Below are 17,972 nucleotides of genomic sequence, written 5' to 3'. Positions count from 1 at the left end.
ATGCCTGGAGTTTTTATGAGTTCTGGGGATTTGAACTCTGGGACTCAATGCTTGTACAGCAAGCCCTTTACCCACTGGGCTATTTTTCCAGCCTAGAGGCAGGCAGGCTTCGAACTCAGGCAATTACTACACCACAGGCTTGACAATCAGACAAGCAAGTGCCTGCCGATTGTTCCTGTCCTGGAGATATCCATGCTTGAGATCCTGCTTCAGATTCCAGTGGTCAGCTGATCAGACACTATCTTATGTGTCAGATGGACGCTTATCAAAGACACAAAATTGAGCATGCTCATAAAAAGTTGTGCAAACATCACTTTATGGTGTGGACTTGCTGTGTCAAAGGGAACCTGGAGTTTAGCTCCAGTTTTGTGGTTAATTTACTATGGGCCCTCAAACAACTTTCAGTCCCTTAGGGAGCCTTTGTTTTCTCATCCATGTGCCAGAATAGTTCAATTCCGATTGGGGATTTCATGCTTAGAACTGTTACCAGGAATGCTGAGGGATTCCCTCTCCACATTCCCCGACTCTCCTCAGCCCTTGCCAAAGCGCTTTGAGAACTATCCCTGATTGGTGGATGTTTGTCTCCAAGTGAAGTGGACCCTTCAGGTATGAGGGGCACCCTTCTGGACACTCACCAAATCAGGCCAGGCTGTTCAGCCCTGCTTCACCCGCAGCTGGCTGGCACCATTGTTTGTCCATAAAGCTGGGCTCCTTTCCAATTGCTGATGCCCTCTGGCCAGGGGAGAGGCTCAAAGGACTCAGTTGTGTGGCTTCCTCCCTCCCCTAGGGCAGGCCTGGGTCACCCAACAGGCTGACTCAGCCCCTGCAAAGGACAAAGGAGATAGAGATGGTTAAGGGAAAGAATTTGACATTTACTACCCTCCTCCAAATTCAACGTCAAAATAATTACCATGAGGAATATCCCCTTACACTTATTCTGCAGTCCAGTGACATTCTTCAAACACTGGGGTGGGGTGCTGTTTCCAATTTCAGTACTTAGGGACCTGTATAATTATTTTAAAGATTCATTTTTTATTTTTAAGTGTGTGTGAATATGTGTGTGTGAGAGAGTGTGAGTGAGTGTGTGTGTATGTGTGTGTGTGTGTGTGTGTTGTGCATGTGGGTGCATTCACCCATGGCCAGAGGTCAAGTGTCTTTCTCTGTCTCTTCCACCTTCTTTTTTGAGAGAAAGTTGCTTGCTGAACCTGGAGTGACACTGGCTGGCAAGTGTGCCCCAGGGATCCACCTGTCCCCATGCCCCTGTGCTGGGGTTACTGATGAGCACTACCACTCTGTTCTTCACGGTGGTGGTTTTCCAAGACCGGATTTCTCTGTGTAGCTTTGGCTGTCCTGGAACTTGTTCTATAGACCAGGAGGACTCAAACTCAGAGATCAGTCTGCCTCTGCCTCCCAAGTGCTGGGATTAAAGGCATGGGCCACCACTACCTGGCTCATTTTTTTCAGTTTTTCCAGACTTGGTTTCTCTGTGTAACAGCTCTGGCTGTCCTGGAATTAGCTCTGTAGACCAGGCTGGCCTTGAACTCACGGAGATTCACCTGCCTCTGCCTCCTTAGTGCAGGGAGTAAAGGCGTACACCATCATGACCCAGCTTGAGTTAGTACTTTTTAAATTGCTACTCAGTATTCCTTATTATGTGAGGTTATGAAAATATGCCCAATGTTTATGAGATCCCTTCCTATATGCTTCACGTGCATGTCTCATTTCAACGTACCGACTGGTCAATATCATTTTACCCATTTTAAAGATGAAGAAGATGGCAGATGTGACTCAGTGGTAGAGCACTTGCCTAGCATGCTCAGTCTTCACTATGAGAGAAAGAAGTAGGGTTAGCGAGAGAAGTAGGGGGAGGGGAAGAGAGAGGGAGAAGGGAAGAGGGGGAGAGGCTTGGAGAGGTTTACAGTCATAACAATATTTTGGCCAATGAAGGAAATGACAGTGGTCCTTTAAGATTATAAAGGAAAGCAGGTCATGGTGGTAATCCCAGCACTTGAGAGACCCGAGGCAGGAGGTTTTCAGTTTTAGACCAGCATGGATGTGCTGGTTAGTTTTATGTCAATTTGACCCAAGCTAGAGTCATCTGGGAAGAGGAAAACATAATTGAGAAAATGCCTCCATCAGACTGGCCTGTCGGCAAGCCTGTGGGGCATTTTCTTGATTAAAATGGTTGATGTGGGAAGGCCAGTACACTGGGCCAGTGCCACCCTTAGGCAGGTGGTCCTGGGTGGTATAACAAAGCAGGCTGAGCAAGCCATGGAGAGCAGCCAGTAAGCAGCACTCCTCCATGGCCTCTGCTTTGGTTTCTGCCTCCAGATTCTTGCCTTGATTTCCTGCCCTGACTTCCCTCAGTGATGGACTGTAAGCTGTAAAGTGAAATAAATTCTAGCCCGGCAGTGGTGGCACAGATCTTTAATCCCAGAACTCGGGAGACAGAGGCAGGAGGATCTCTGTGAGTTTGAACCTCGTCTACATAGTGGGTTCCAGGACAGCCAGGGCTGTTACACAGAGAAATCTTGTCTCGGAAAAAAACAAAAACAAAAACAAGCAAACAGAAAGATGAAATAAATCTTTTCCTCCCTGCATTGCCTTTGGTCACCGTGTTTATCACAGCATCAGAAAGCTAACTGGGTCAATGACCTACATAGCAAGGCCTTGTGTCAATACACATACATATATAGTTGGGGCTGGAGAGGGGGTTCAGTAGTTATGAGCACTTGCTCTTGCAGAGAGGACCTGGGATCTGACACCCTCTTCTGACCTACATGGGCACCAGGCACTCACATACTGCACAGATATACATGTGAGCAAAACACTCATCCACATAAAACAAATAAATCTAAAATATTTTAAAATTAGAACAAAGCTGAAAAATTCCAATTTCCCAGGGATGCTGTAGTTCCTGTTCCTGTTGTTAGCACTGTTCTGTTCTTGTGCTAGTCCTGATGTAAATCCACTGCATTGCCATCATATGTTACAGCAGTACAATTGTGTATAGTACACAGTACAAGATAATGACAAGAAACCATGGATCTTAAAAATCGTATTTAAAGCCGGACATGGTGGCACATGTCTTCAATCCCAGCACTCGGGAGGCAGAGGAAGGCAGAGCTCTGTGAGTTCCAGGATAGCCTGGTCTACAGAGTGAGATCGAGAGCGAGAGCCTGGGCTACACAGAAAAACCTTGTCTCAAAGAAAAAAAAAAAGAATCTTATTTAAAAAAAAAAAAAAAAAAGGTTCATTGTAGCCAGGAGGTGGTGGCACATGCCTTTCATTTTGGCACTCAAGAGGCAGAGGGCAGGTGGATCTCTGCGAATTCAAGGCCAGCTTGGTCTACAGAGCTAGTTCTAGGACAGCCAGGGCTACACAGAGAAACTCCGTCTCAGAACACAAAAACAAACAAACAAAAAGATTCACTGTAGAACAGAATGCTTGAGGGGGTCCCTGCAGGTGTCACACAGGGAAGCACCTCAGGAAGAGATAAGAATGAAAATCCAGGCAGATTGACTTCATCAACCCAGACCAGACTTCGGGAAGTCTAATAACAGGCAGTCTGTTCCCAATGTATTTAGTCTAGTACAATTTGGGGGAAAAAAAAGTTTGCTGGCGTAATACAATCCCCGGCGCACAAAGACACATAACTACACTGAAACTTAACTCAGGGTACATGTCATTTCTTCCAAGAAGATGGGTTCTAGAGATTGGCTACCTGGACTAGCTTAAAGGTCTAAGTGTCTGGCCTGGTTTTAGTCATACAGATAGCATAGAGGTCATGTGGGCTATTAGCCACCTCTGGTTCTGGTTATGGGAGCTTGGGGGAGCCTCTGGCTATTAGGGTCATTTAGATTATCAGCCACCTCCCTGTCTTGGTTGTAAGAGCTTGATATGGCCTGGCCCAACACAGAACACAGATCACCAGGCTGTTAATCATTTCCACTTCTCAGCTTTCTGGATGGAAGAACGGGTTTTTCATCTTTCGCATTGGAAAGACAGTCCTGTGTGCTTAGCATTCCTGGTTTCTCTGGAGATCTGTGGGCGCAAGGACTGTCATGCTATGTTCTCAACAAATGCCGTGTAGGCTGGCACTGTGGCACAGGCCTGTAATTCCAGCACTGGAGAGGTGAAGACAGGAAGGTCAGGAATTTAAAGCCATCCACAGCTACATCATGACTTCAAGGAGCCCAACCTGGGCTATATGAGACCCTGTCTCAAACCAACCAACCAACCAACCAATAGGAAAAACAAAAGTGTGCTGTGTTACACCCACAGCAGCCTTCCCCATCTTGTTTCTATGTCTCGATTCCACCAAGAGGCCATGTGGAGTGGCTGCCGTATGAATACCCTCTATGCTTGCGTAAGTACCCACTGATGTTTGCGCAATGGTAAACTGCCTAGTGACGCATTTCTCAGGATGTAACTCTGCCAGATAAATGAAGGATGATGTCTCTCACAAGTGAGTTCACTTTTGACCTCAAACTGATTTCTAAAACAGAAGCAATTTGTCCATTTCTTCCTCCCTGGCATGTATTTAGGATACCGCCCACCTTTCCCCTTTAAAAAAAAAGTCATTAAAGTGGACATCCTTGTACATACTACTTTACATCTACATGGATGTCTCCTAGGGTGGGTTGTGATTGTGCATTTCAGAGTCAATAACTGGGTAGAGGATCTTATCTTTTTGTTTTGTTTTGTTTTTCTAGACAGGGTTTCTTGGCTGTCTTAGAACCAGCTCTGTAGACCAAGCTGGCTTCGAACTCACAGAGATCCATCTGCCTCTGCTTCCTGAGTGCTGGGATTAAAAACATGCACCACCACTGCCCAGCTAAGGGATCATTACCTTTTTTTATATACTGAAATTGCTTAACGTTTCTCCTGAAAGTTGTTTTGCTGTTTTGCTCTGTTTATTTTTTAAAGATTTATATATTTATATTCTATTGTGTATGGGTGTTTTGCCTGCATGTATGTCTGTATACTACATGTACACAGTGCTCATGGAGGTCAGAAGAAGGCATCTGTGGTGGTTTGAATGAAAATGGCCCCCATAGACTCACAGGGAGTGGCATTATTAGAGGTGTGGCCGTGTTGGAGGAAGTGTGTGATGGTGGGCAGGCTTTGAGGGTTTAGAAGCTCAAGCCAGGCCCAGTGTCACTCTCTCTTCCTGCTGCCTGCCTACCAGGATCTAGAACTCTCAGCCACCTCTCCAGCACCATGTCTGCCTGCATGCTGCCATGCTTCCTGCCGTGATAATGGACTAAACCTCTGAAACTTTAAGCCAGCCCCAGTTAAATGCTTTTTTTTTTAAAGAGTTGCTGTGGCCATGGTGTCACTTCACAGCATCAGAAGCCCAAGACAGCACTGGATCCCCAGCAGCCACATAGGTACTGAGAACCTTACCCAGGTCTGCTGCAAGAGCAGCCAGTGCTGAGCATTTGTGCAGCCCATTTGATAGGGTCTTAGGTACCACAGACTGATCTTGAATTTGCTGTTAATTAGCCAAATATGACCATGCTAGGCAAGCACTCTGCCAGCTGAATTACCTCTCTAGCTGCAGAAAGCCCTTTTTAACTTTCATCATTGCCAACTGGAGATCTTAGTGTCTCCCTGAAAAGTATAGAATTTGGAACATACCTGAGTCTGCTCCTGCTTTTCTAGCATGACTTTGGCCTAATTATTTCTTGTTCTCCTCTATTAAATATATATGTATATGTATATACATGTATATATACATACAAATATATACAAGCTGGCATGGAGCATGGTATGGTGGTTTGAATAAAAATGGCCTTCGTGGGGTTGGAGAACATTGGCTGTTCTTCCAGAAGTCCTGAGTTCAATTCCCAGCAACCACATGGTGGCTCACAACCATCTATAATGAGATCTGGTGCCCCCTTCTGGCCTGCAAGGACATGTGCAGGCAGAACACTGTATACATAAATAAATACATTAAAAAAATGGCCTTTGAATGCTTAGTCACCAGGGAGCGGCACTATTTGAAAGGATTGGAAGGATTAGGAGGTGTGACCTTGTTGGAGGAAATGTGTCAGTAGGGATGGTCTTTGAGGTTTCAAAAGACCATGCTAGACCCAGGCTCTCTCTCTGCTGTCTGCAGGTCAGGATGTAGAAGTCTCAGTTACTTCTCCAGCACCATGTCTGCCTGCATGCCACCATGCTCCCTGCCATGATGATAATGGAAGACTGTAAGCAGGGCCCCCAATTAAATGTTTTCTTTATAAGAGTTGCCTTGGTGGCCATGGTGTCTCTTCGCAGCAATAGAAAAGTGACTAAGACACATGGTGACAATAGATCAGTGACTAAGACACACAGGCCTACAATCTCAGCACTTGGGAGGTGTGGGTGGAGGATTTAGAGTTTGGGTTCAACCTGGGCGACTTAGAAAAAACCAGCTCTAGCAGGGAAGAGAGGGGGAAAGCTGTGCATGGTCATCACGCCTGTGATCTAAGCACTTGGGAGGTAGAGACAAGAGAATCAGAAGTTCAAGGCCAGTTTCAGCTACATTGTGAATTGGAGGCCAGTCTGAGCTACATGAGACCCTGGGGGGGGGGGGGAGAGAGAGAGAGAGAGAGAGAGAGAGAGCAGCTAGAGAGATGCTCAGTGGTTAACAGCACTTGCTACTCTTCCAGAGGACCTGATGAGTTTGGTTCCCTGTACCCACATGGTGGCTGACAACTGTAACAGGGCCCCAGACCTTAGTAGCCCCCAACACCTTAGCACAACTGACTTCATGATGGAACTACCATTCGGGCTGTAAAACTCAGCACATAGACAGTACCACCTGTCAAAACTAAAACAAAGACCTAATCCATCAAAGCCCATAGTTCTGGGAAAGTCTCTAAATTTACTAACCTTGCTTTTTTGCTTCTGTAGTTCCAATTCTGGCTAACTGTTCTTGTTAACTGAAGTATGTCAATCCAGGATATGGTTTTTGTGCTTAAAAGCTCACCCTGAGACAGGCTTGAGGCTACACTGGGATCCTGAACACCCAGTGTAATCACTGGCTGGCTAATAAAGACTTTCTATTGGCTTAAACCCATGTCCAAACAATCTTTTCTGGTGGATACCCCACAACAACAACTATCTATAATTCTTGGCCCAGATGATCTGCTATCTTCTGGTCTCCATGGGCACTGCACACATGTGTACACATACATGCAGACAATAACTCACACATATAATATAAAAATAAATAGATCTTGAAAAAGAAAACGAATGAATAAAAAGGGAAAAGCAGGGGAGCAGTATGGCTTAGTAATTCAATATATAATACATGCTTAGCATACGTGAGACTCTAGGTTCCATCATTAATAATAGGAAAAAGATTTTCCTAACTTTATACTCATAAAATTTTTGTGAGGATGACAGTGAATGTCACTAATTTGCTTGGCACTCAGAAAATGCTTAATAGACAGTGCTCAATAAATAGTTCTGACTTAATTATGTATCATTAAACATAAACACTCAGGGCATATAGTGCACACACCCTCTTTTTTTTTCCTTCCTTCTTCCTGGACAGAGCATGTAATGGATGGAATCAAAGAAGCCACTGTGGACTGTGGGGGCGACTTTTATAGAAGCTACTGAAGTGGAGTACAAGATAAACTTTTGATTTCTAATGAAATTACCTTAGCAATCTTAGACAGCTTATCTCCAAATCCTTGCTTGCTTGCTTGCTTGCTTGCTTGCTTCCTTCCTTCCTTTTTTGAGACAGGTTTCTGTATGTAGCTCTCTGGCTGGAGTTCTCATTATAGACCAGGCTGACTTGAACTCTAGCCTCTGCCTCCCGAGAGCTGGGTTAAAGGAGTGTGTCATCACACCTGGCTCCAAAGCTTCTTAGTTAGGAAACATTTTTTTTAAAGATCACAGTAAGTGGCTTGGATGGCCTTGAACTCACTATGTAGCCCAGGCTGGCCTCAAATTCCTAATGCTGATCCTCCTGTCTCAGCATCCTAAATACTGGGAATACAGGTATGTGCCACCATGCCTGGCCGAAACATTTCTTTCTTAACCCTCTTCCATTTTTTTCTTTTCTGCTTAGTGTACTGAGTCTAACTTTGCTGACTCATGCACACTGAGTGAAGGCATGGGCAGAGAGCAATGTGGGTCACAAAGAAGTCACTGCTAGGCAGTCGCAGTTGGAGTCAGGCTGTTCTGGAACTAGATATAGAGCCAAGACTGGCCTTGAACTCTTGACTCCCTGCAAGTGTCTACCTCTATGCTGGCTTGGAGATTTCCCTTTTTGTTACAAAGTGGCAAAAGGAAGATAAGGCCCTTGCTTCTGCCTCCGGACACTGTCCTAAAGATAGGATATTTCAGTTTCAGTATCCATCTGCTGAGTATGTGAGAAGCTAGTCTGATGACCCAGATAATGCCTGAGGGTGGCAGAATAGGGAGAAAGAAGAACCTGGGTAGTTGTTGAAAGTACAGACCTGTCACTAAATTGTTTCTGGAGCCCACCAAGTCCGGATTCTTTAAAGTAGGGATAATAACATCCTTCCGTGGCTGAGCCCTTCTATAGTTGGACTTTAGGCAATTAGTAGCAAACTTGTGACTCGTGCCAGTGAAGGATAAGGTCTAAGGTGTGGCACCGAGTACAGAAGCTGATAGGAAGTGGCGGTGAAGGTCACGGATAGTCAGGAGGTGAGGAGTCAGGAGGCCAAAGTAGGGTATGGTCCACCTCATGAAATGACAATTGTCCAAGGGGATGGGAGGGCTAGAAGGGAGAAGAAGAGCACAGGGCAGGAGCCAGTCTGCAGTGAATGAAGAGGAGACTAGGTGAGGCAGGGCAGGAGAAAAGTCACTGGATAGCATGGAGCTGAAGACAGCTGGTGTTCGGGTGTGAAGAGGGAGAAGGTGTCAATCAGGATCATTTTGCTTCTAAAGAAGTGAAAGCAGTCGATGTCAGGTAAAATGGTACACAACTGTAATCCCAACTATGTAGCCCATTGAGATAGGAGAGTATGAGCTCCAGGTCAGCCAGAGCTCTGTAGTGAAAGCCTGCCTCAAAACACCCAAACAACAACAACAACAACAAAAAACCTGCGCACAGCTAGTGCTCCTGTGACCCCAGCGCTCTGCGGATGGGGAGCCAGAGCGCCTCTGGGGCTTGCTGACTGTCAGTGGAGCCCCAGACTGGAAGAGCGCCAAGCAAAGTGAGAGACCTTGTCTCAAGGGAATAAGGTGGAGACTGCTAGAGGAAGACATCAGATTTCTGCCTCTGGTCTCCAGTGCATACACACGAACACACACACACACACACACACACACACACACACACACACGCTGATAAAATGAAACAATCCTGCCACTTAGATCTCTCCTGTTCTGTCAGCCCATTCTCTCTAGCTTCCATCTTCCTGTGCGTTTGCCTTTTTCTCATCACCTTATAGAAAGTCTTTGTGTAGACAGGATTTGGGCTTTGGGTCTGATATACACATTGTAAGTATCTTTTCTCCATCCATGGCCTCTTTTCACTTTTAAGCAAATACTTGTCAATTTCACATCGAATCCTAGGTGTGGAAAGTGGTTATTTTTCACTGTTTTTTTCCCCCTTAAGGTTTCAGAGTGCGGGAGCCTCGATGACTTGGCACTGCCCAAAGTACGAGACTCTTTTTCAAGATTTATTTTTATTTTATGTGTATGAATTTTTTTTTGCATGTATGTACGTGCACCACATGTGTGGTTGGTGCCAGTGACGGTCGGAAGAGAGCATCAAATCCCTTTGGGGTTACAGATGGTTGTGAACCACCACGAAGGTGCTGGGAACCTGACCCAGGTCCTTTGGAAGAGCAGTGCATGCTCTTAACTGATGCACCCTCTCTGCAGCCCCAGCAGTCCTGGATTTTAAACTTCTTTTCTCTCTTGACCTTCCTCTGCCACCAGAGGTCACACAGTGAGCTCTGGTCCTCTGGGTTGGTGAGGTCAGGTCGTATAGGGTCTAGGGACCAAGCTGTAGCCTTGGGTCTGGCAGACAAGGTGCTCTGGGATGCGCAGCTGTCACATGTTCATGGATCCTAGGACCTCATCGCCCACACTGGAGCACAGGCAGGACCCATATGCAGAGCAGGCCTGGAGTGCTGCCATCTAGCCTCACCCACAACCTCCTCAGGGAGGCTTTGTGCTTCCTGTTTGAGTGAGGCTAGAGGCTCTGTCCTTACCAGAAGCTCAGAAATCCTACAGACAGGGCCATCAAGATGGTTCAGCTAAAGTTACTTGGTGACAACCCTGCCACAGATAAATAATTTTTGAAAAACCCTCTATAGAGGGGTTTCATGGGACTCCCCTCAATAATAATAACTCAAAATGGAATACCAAGTATGTATGAGGCACTAAAGAATTTACATTCATCATTTCATTTACTCTGCACAGCAACACTAGGAGTCTACACTACTGTCCTTTATCCAAAGGTGGAAATAAACAAACCAACCTCTGCTTTAGACCTGGAAAAATGACTTGTGGTAGGTTAAATGGCTCCTGAAAAATACACTCACATCTGGACTAGCATGTGCAAAGCCCTGTATTCCATCCCTAGCACAGCCAAGAAAGAGAAGTACACAGGCATGCTCAGACGGCAGTTTTGTCTTCCGTACAATGTATGATCCTAGCTCTGGCCACTTGTGAAGAGGCTGTGAGCATCTTCCTGGATGCCCGGATTTATGAGACTGTCGATGTTTGAATTTCAGGATCCAGGTCTTCTGAAAAGTCCTCTCAGGATCCTTCTCTACAGCCTTCTGCTAGCCTTTCCCCATTTGACAGCTTTTCTCTGTTATAAAAGAGGAAATTGAAAAATATTAATTATGAACACAATCCTGGCATCTAAGAAGTGCCTGTGACCACCAGAGCATGTTAGAGAGACAAGGCACAAAAGAAAACAGGCAGATTTAGATGTGGGATCCCATTTCTCACCATTTTCGCCTCAGAGGACACACCCCGGGCTCACTTCCTTCTCCTTGTTCCTCCAGGTCCATGCTTGGGTCTTCACTTCTGAAAGAAGCAACAATTAGGCACTCAGGTACCCTGTGTGGGCTGAGTGCCAGGTGTGCACCCCCAAGAGCAGCTACCTGGCACCAGCCTGGCTGATTTGCCTCCCTGGAGATTGACCTCATCTTCGAGTGCTGCCCTACGACGCTTCCTCACAGTTGCTTAAAACAAAACCACAGCTCATGGGTGATTCACAGCCCTGGGCTCTGGAGTCCCTGGGGTAGAGTTTGGCATGACATAGAAAGTCTCACTGCAGGCCCCCATCACCTTAGCTTTCTTTCTGGGAAGTGGGGGCAGGGGGATGGCACAAGGGATCCTGAGTCACCAGTCACCTGTTAGACTTCCACTTTGTCTACCACATCTCTCCCACTTCCCAGGAGTGCTAGATTTCTAGGGCTGCTGAAATAAAGACCACAACTCTGGTGACTTAAAACAGCAGAAGTTTCTCTCTCTCTCTCTCTCTCTCTCTCTCTCTCTCTCTCTCTCTCTCTCTCTTTCAAGACAGGGTTTCTTTGTGTAGCCTTAGCTGAACTAGAACTTGCTCTGTAGACCAGGCTGGCCTCAAACTCACAGAGATCCACCCGCCTCTGCCTCTTTAATCCTGAGTGCTGGGATTAAAGGCATGCTCCACCACCGCCCAGTCCCTTCACATTTCTTGAGACTTGAAGTCCACACTCAAGGTGTAGGGGTAGCGTACACAAGCTTCTGTCCCAAGCTTCATTTTAGTTCCTGGAAATTGTCAATAGCAGGGGTTCCCCATGCAGTCTCTCCTCATCTTATCTTGACATTTGACTGGGGAGGCTCACTTTTGTCAGGAGGGGAGCAGGAAATGAGAGGGGACTCACCATAATAAGAGTGACAGCTGACAAGAAGAGGCAGATCATCACTAACACAAGTGTTCAGAAAGTTCTGCAATGTGGGGACATCTGGTACAGAGCAAAGAGCTCCATTGGTACCAAGCAAATGAGAGTGCCAACTTGTGTTCATCAAGATGATTCTGGGCCACAGAGAGAACGCTGGTGAGGGATTTATGCTTGCATACGAAGGGTGGGGGCAGACGTTGGCCTGGAGACCTTATATATCAATCATCAAAGAGGGAAGCTATGGTAGCTGATTTGTCCACCACATCAGAAAACAACCATGGGGACAACATCCCAAGAGCCACCTTGCTATGACCTCTGCTCAGCCTTTGTGTCATCTATTCCTGTCTACAAGTCTTGACCAGGTAGCTGTCGTGGTCAGGCTCTGCTGTGATGAAGAGATGTTCCCAAGGCTTTGGGTTCTGGTCTGAAGGAGTTCAGACCTGAGTGAGGCATCCGGAGGTGTGTACAAGACATTTCTCAAAACTGCCAACCCCACCCAACGATACGGCCTTAGAGGCAAGTCTCACTTACTGGAAAGTTCTTTGGCAGATCAGCAATTTCCCTGGTGACACTGAATAAAAGAGGCACTGGGGGTACTCATATGAGTCTTAAGAATGTAGAGATGATGCCCGTCAGCATCAGCCTTAGTGCCGGGTGTAGAGAGAGAGTATATACATGTGTGAGAATCCAAAGCAACACAGAGGAAGTGGTAAGACATGGAGAGGATTGCTAGGGCTTGCTAGCCAGGCAAGCTAGAAAAGGGTGTGTGTGTGTGTGTGTGTGTGTGTGTGTGTGTGTGTGTGTGTGTGTGAGGGGGCTCCAGGTGAGACCCTGTCTCAAGGGAATAAGACAGAGAGAGCTAAAATAAGATGTTCCATAGCCCCCTCTGGCCTCCACACACGTGACACACACAGATAGCCACATAGACGCACACATCACATACATACACGTGTACCACACACACCACATCAAAACAAAGCACACCAAACAGGCTGATTGCAAGGGGTGGACCCTTGCCTAACCTTGTTTATGAATGTGTGAGGGAGTTTTGTAGGAGTGTTCTTGTGTGTAAGCACACGCGTTTGTTAAATGTCCAGGGAACAGGGACTTGGTCCTTCCTGTTCCTTTTGTGTCTTCACATCTGGCAGTTTCAAATAAAAAGTTTGTGGTGTGATGCTAGCTGGGATTCTGGGGTCAAACAGCATGGGCACCTCTTTTATTGTTTTAGTTAATTAATTAATTAATTTTGATTTGTGGAGACAGGGTTTCTCTCTGTGTAGTCCTGGAACTGGCTCTGTTGACCAGGCTGGCCTCGAACTCAGAGACTGCCTCTGAGTGCTGGGATTAAAGGTGTGCACCACCATGCCTGGCTTCCTGGGTGCTTCTTTGTTTGCATATTTTATGTATATGGTGTTTTGTCTGCATGTACATGTGCACACCAGAACAGAGCATCGGATCCCATGGGACTACAGTTATAGGTGGGTTGTGAGCCACCATGTAGGTTGCTGGGAACTGAACTCAGGATCTCTGGAAGAGCAGCCAGTGCTCTTAACCACTGAGCCATCTCTCCAGCCCCTGTGTGTGCTTCTTACTTGTGAGCAAATCACCACTGTGGGCCTCAGTTGTTCATCTATAAATGGGTATGAAGGCACCTTACAAACATATTGAAGAGTTTAGAATAGTGGAGAATGGCAGAGTCTGGTGATACATGCCTTTAAACTCAGCACTTGAGAGGCAGAGGCAGGTGGGGCAGGCAGATCTCTGAGAGTTCGAGGCCAGCCTGGTTTACACCATAGCCAATTCCAGGACAGCCAACCTACACAGTGAGATCCTTTGTCAAAAAAGAAAAAACAAAACAAAACGGTGGTGAGCGAAGTTGTACCCAACAAATGACAACTTCAGCTACATCACAACTAGCGCCTGGCTCTGGGCTAAGTTCGTTCAGAACAAGTTTAAAGACCACTTACAAGGAAAGTCCCTCTTCCCTTTCCTACCCTCCATTTCTTTCTATGGGAAGGGCCATACAAGGCAGTGCGGGGTTTAATGTTCCCGGCTGTCCAAACTGCACTCTGCATGAGAGGGATTTGCCGCGAACTGAAGCCAAAGCTGGGTGCAGGGCGCCCTCGCCTGGTAGAGTTGGGTTAAGGCGACTCCAGCCTGACCAAGGCTGATGCCATCAGCATGGGGGTGTCTCCTTCGCAGGAAGCCTGGCCAGGGCAGAGGAAGGGGAAGGGGATACTTTTAAGGCTTCCTAAGAGCCACCTGCCTTCTTTTATTTTTTTTTTCCCCTCTAAGCTCGCTCTAGAGACGGCCCCACCCATCTGACTGGTCCAAGGCCCTTGTTACAAATCCCCAGTGCACTCCTCTGCAGGGTCGTCGCTTCGGAAGTGACCGGGTGGGGCAGCCTACCGATCGTCTGATTGCTGCGGACCCCAGATGAGCCTCTTAGCCTGTGCCAGAACCAGAGTATCTGTAGAAGAGTACAAGGTCACCTTCAGCTACCTACTAAGTTGAAGACTAGCCTGGGCTACAAGAGACCCAGCTTCAAAATGTCTCTCTCTCTCTCTCTCTCTCTCTCTCTCTCTCTCTCTCTCTCTCTCTCTCTCTCTCTCTCCCTCTCCCCCTCTCCCCTTTCTCTCTCCAGAAAAAGACTCAGATCTCCAGCAACACCTGAGACCGTGGGCTGAAGTGCAGAGGTTGGGGCAGCTGTCAGGAAGAGTCATTTCACAAACACTGTGTGTCACATGCTGAACTGGACATTGGCGCTTGCACATCTGGCCAAGCTAGACACATTTCTGACTTTCCTCCTAATGGGACAAACACATCATTGGGTAAGTTATGAAAGTGTATCCCATACACCCCATATACACACATTCAGACACCATTACATCTACACCCATTTTACAGGCAGACAGACTGAAGCTCAGAGAGGACTCTTGGGTGGTGAGGGATGTTGTCTCCCAATGGTTGGGTCTGTAGGGATACAAGAGGGCAGTGGTGTGTGGCAGGCCCTGTGAAGGCAGCTCCTGGGATCCTGTCACCTACCTACAGCAATCGGAAAGAGAAGGGCTGAGGTAAGAGGGGAATCCTATTTCAAGCACTGGAAGATGCTCACATTGGCAGCAGACATCTCTAGGCAGACCCAGAGGGTGTTTACGCATAGAAGAGGGGCCTGAAGAGAGGATTATGGGAGAAGGAGATGGAGGTACCTGGACAGGGATGGAACAGTGGTGGGAGGGGGTCATCTCAGAAGGGCAGAGTCCAGCCCCATCTCCTGAAGCAGGCGTCCTTAACACTTAGACGTCATTCCTCTGTTTTGTCCCCAGTGAACCCACAGTGACAACCTGGGACAGGCCTCAGCCAATAGCAGGGATCCTGCTCTCTCCACCCCTGGCACAGGGACCTCAATATCTGAAAGGGACGTACAAAGGGCAAGTGGAAGGGGCAGCTTGTCTCTGCCCAAGGGTCAGGAGCCCAGCAGCCTGCCAGAGGCATTATGGGAGCTTGGACTTAGAGAGGAAGGAGACCCGACAGCCACTTGTCACTGGAGCTTGTGTCCTGCCTCCCTGTCATTGTTAGCAGTCCCTTGTATCCAGCCTGGTACATGGGTGTACACAGGTAAATCCCAGTCTGTCTGTTTCTCCTCCCCCCTCCTCACACTGAGATAGAATCTCATGTAGCCCAGGCTGGCCTCAAAGTTGTTATATACCTAAGGATGACCTTGAACTTCTGATCCTCCTGTCTCCACCTCTCAAGCGTTGGGGTTACAGGTGTGTGCCACCAGGCCCAGGTGTTCCCTCTTCTTTTACACAAATAACAGCATTATAGGCCGATTGTCCTAGACATCATTTTTTCCTAATTCTTTATGTAACACACCTTGAAATTTGTTTGATCTTAGTAAACATCGCCCATTAAAAACTGGCAGTCTCTGTAAGGTGGCCCAGTGGGGAACAGCGCTTGCCACCAAGCCTAACGGCCTGAGATCAGTCCCCAGGACCCACACGGTGGAAGGAGAGACTCACTGCCACAAATTGTCTTTTGACCTCCACATGAATGCTGTGTCACACACACACACACACACACACACACACACACACACACACACGTGCGTATGCATAAAAACATAGCTGCCTCACTATTCCTCTCTGGGGGTTGTACCATTACTTAACAAATCTTCTACTGAAGGGCATGTGCAGCTTTTTCGGACTTTGACTTTCAACATCATCACTCACGTGTGTGTGCATCTTTAGGCTAAATTCCTAGAAGTGGAGCAGTTTGGTCAAAGGGTATGTGAGTCTGTTATCAGCAGTTACCAGAGTGTAGTTTATGGAAGTTTCTAAATTCTATGTCTTGGGGGGCTTACCAACAGTGTACAGTCACATTTAAAAACACACACACATCTAAGTAAACTTAAAAAGAAACCCAAATATAACCTTTCTTCAAACCACGTGCAGGGTAGCATCAGGCCTTCCACCCCCATCTGGCACTAGTAAGAGAGTTCTCCTCTCACTGTGGACGTGATGCAGCCTGCCCCCTGATATGTCTCTCCTTGTTTCCTTTCCATTATGAAAGGATAGAAGAGCCAATCCCCCCTAAGACACCACAATGGTCCTAAACACGTGTGTGCAAAATGTCAGACCTGTAAAATACATGAAGCAAAGGCTGATGGATTGGAAAGGACAGACTTCAATAGCCCTTTCATCTTTTGGAAGAATGAAGAAGCAGAAAATCAGCAAGATTACAGAATTCTGCATCACCATTAGCCCGCAGCATGTAATGGACGTCTAGCAGATTCACTAAACAGCAGAACACACCTTTGTTTCAGATGCTTGAAAACCATGCACCAAGACTGACCTCATCCTGGGTTGTCGTCCTTTGTTTTCCATTGTGATAGAAGAAATCTTTTTTTTTTTCCCCCGATACAGGGTTTTTCTGTGTATTTTTATGCCTTTCCTGGAACTCACTCTGTACACCAGGCTGGCCTCAAACTCACAGAGATCCACCTATCTCTGCCTCCCGAGTGCTGGGATTAAAGGCGTGTGCCACCACCGCCCGGCTGTGATAGAAGAAATCTTTACCAAAGAAACCTTAAGGGTTCCTTTTTGCTCACAGTTTATGGTAGAGTCCATCATTGAGGGGAAGTGAAGGCAGCTTGTATAAGCAGGCCACATCACCTCCACAGCGAGAAGAGAGCAACAGATGCATTCTAATATCCAGCTCTCTTTCTTCATTTTATACAGCTCCTGGGTCTCCTGCCCAGGGAATGGTCCAACCAAAATGGGTCTTCCCAAATTGATTTCAACCAACGTAACCAAGACAATCCTTCACAGGCGTGCCCAGAGGCCCATCTCCCGAGTGGCTTTAGAGTTTTCAAGGTAAAAATTGACACTGCGGTGGTTAGAAAGAAAATGGCCCCCAAAGGGAGTGGCACTATTAGGAGGTGTGGCCTTGTTGGAGGAAGTGTGTCACTGTGGGGTGGGCTTTGAGGTTTCCTCTGCTCAAGCTTCGCTCAGTGTGACACAGAGTGGCCTTCCTGTTGCCTGCAAGATGTAGGACTCTGAGCTACTTCTCCAGCACCATGTCGGCCTGTATGCTGCTATGTCCCGCCATGACGATAATGGACTGAACCTCTGAACTGTAAGCTGCCACCACAATTAAATATTGTCCTTTATAAGAGTTGCTGTGGTCATGGTGTCTCTTCACAGCAATAGAAACTCAAATCTCAACAAATTGTATACAGTCTCTAAACAATGGAATCAAACTAGAAATGTATGACAAAACAATAATGGGAAAATGTCTGAACCTTTCAAAACTAAACAGCACATGTCTGTAGCTAGAGTTTTCCTGCCTGGCCCACAGTCAGGACAAATCTCTGTCACCAGCCAGTCCCACAGCCGCTCAGACCCAACCAAGTAAACACAGAGACTTATATTGCTTACAAACTGTATGGCCATGGCAGGCTTCTTGCTAACTGTTCTTATATCTTAAATTAACCTATTTCTATAAATCTATACCTTGCCACATGGTTTACCGGCATCTTCACATGCTGCTTGTCATGGTGGCGGCTGGCAGTGTCTCCCTCACTCAGCCTTCCACTTC

The 17,972-nt window shown here is 46.9% G+C and overlaps 1 long non-coding RNA gene across 2 annotated transcripts; it reads right to left on the bottom strand.

The window, feature by feature from the left end:
* Nucleotides 1–292: 292 nt before the first annotated feature.
* On the bottom strand, nucleotides 293–14,405 carry LOC131909838 (uncharacterized). 2 transcript variants are annotated; one of them, XR_009378938.1, is made up of 3 exons: nucleotides 10,936–14,404; nucleotides 10,521–10,792; nucleotides 293–823 (listed from the first exon to the last, which is right to left on the bottom strand). It is a non-coding gene; the product is annotated as an uncharacterized LOC131909838 (long non-coding RNA). The 2 variants fall into 2 exon arrangements; XR_009378937.1 differs by lacking the exon at nucleotides 293–823 and having other exon boundaries at nucleotides 10,529–10,792; nucleotides 10,936–14,405.
* Nucleotides 14,406–17,972: the final 3,567 nt, after the last annotated feature.

Source organism: Peromyscus eremicus, chromosome 4 (assembly GCF_949786415.1).
Source record: "Peromyscus eremicus chromosome 4, PerEre_H2_v1, whole genome shotgun sequence".
Taxonomy (NCBI): Eukaryota; Metazoa; Chordata; class Mammalia; order Rodentia; family Cricetidae; genus Peromyscus; species Peromyscus eremicus.
Note: the sequence above shows the minus strand (reverse complement) of the source record. Positions and strands in the feature narration are given on the sequence as shown.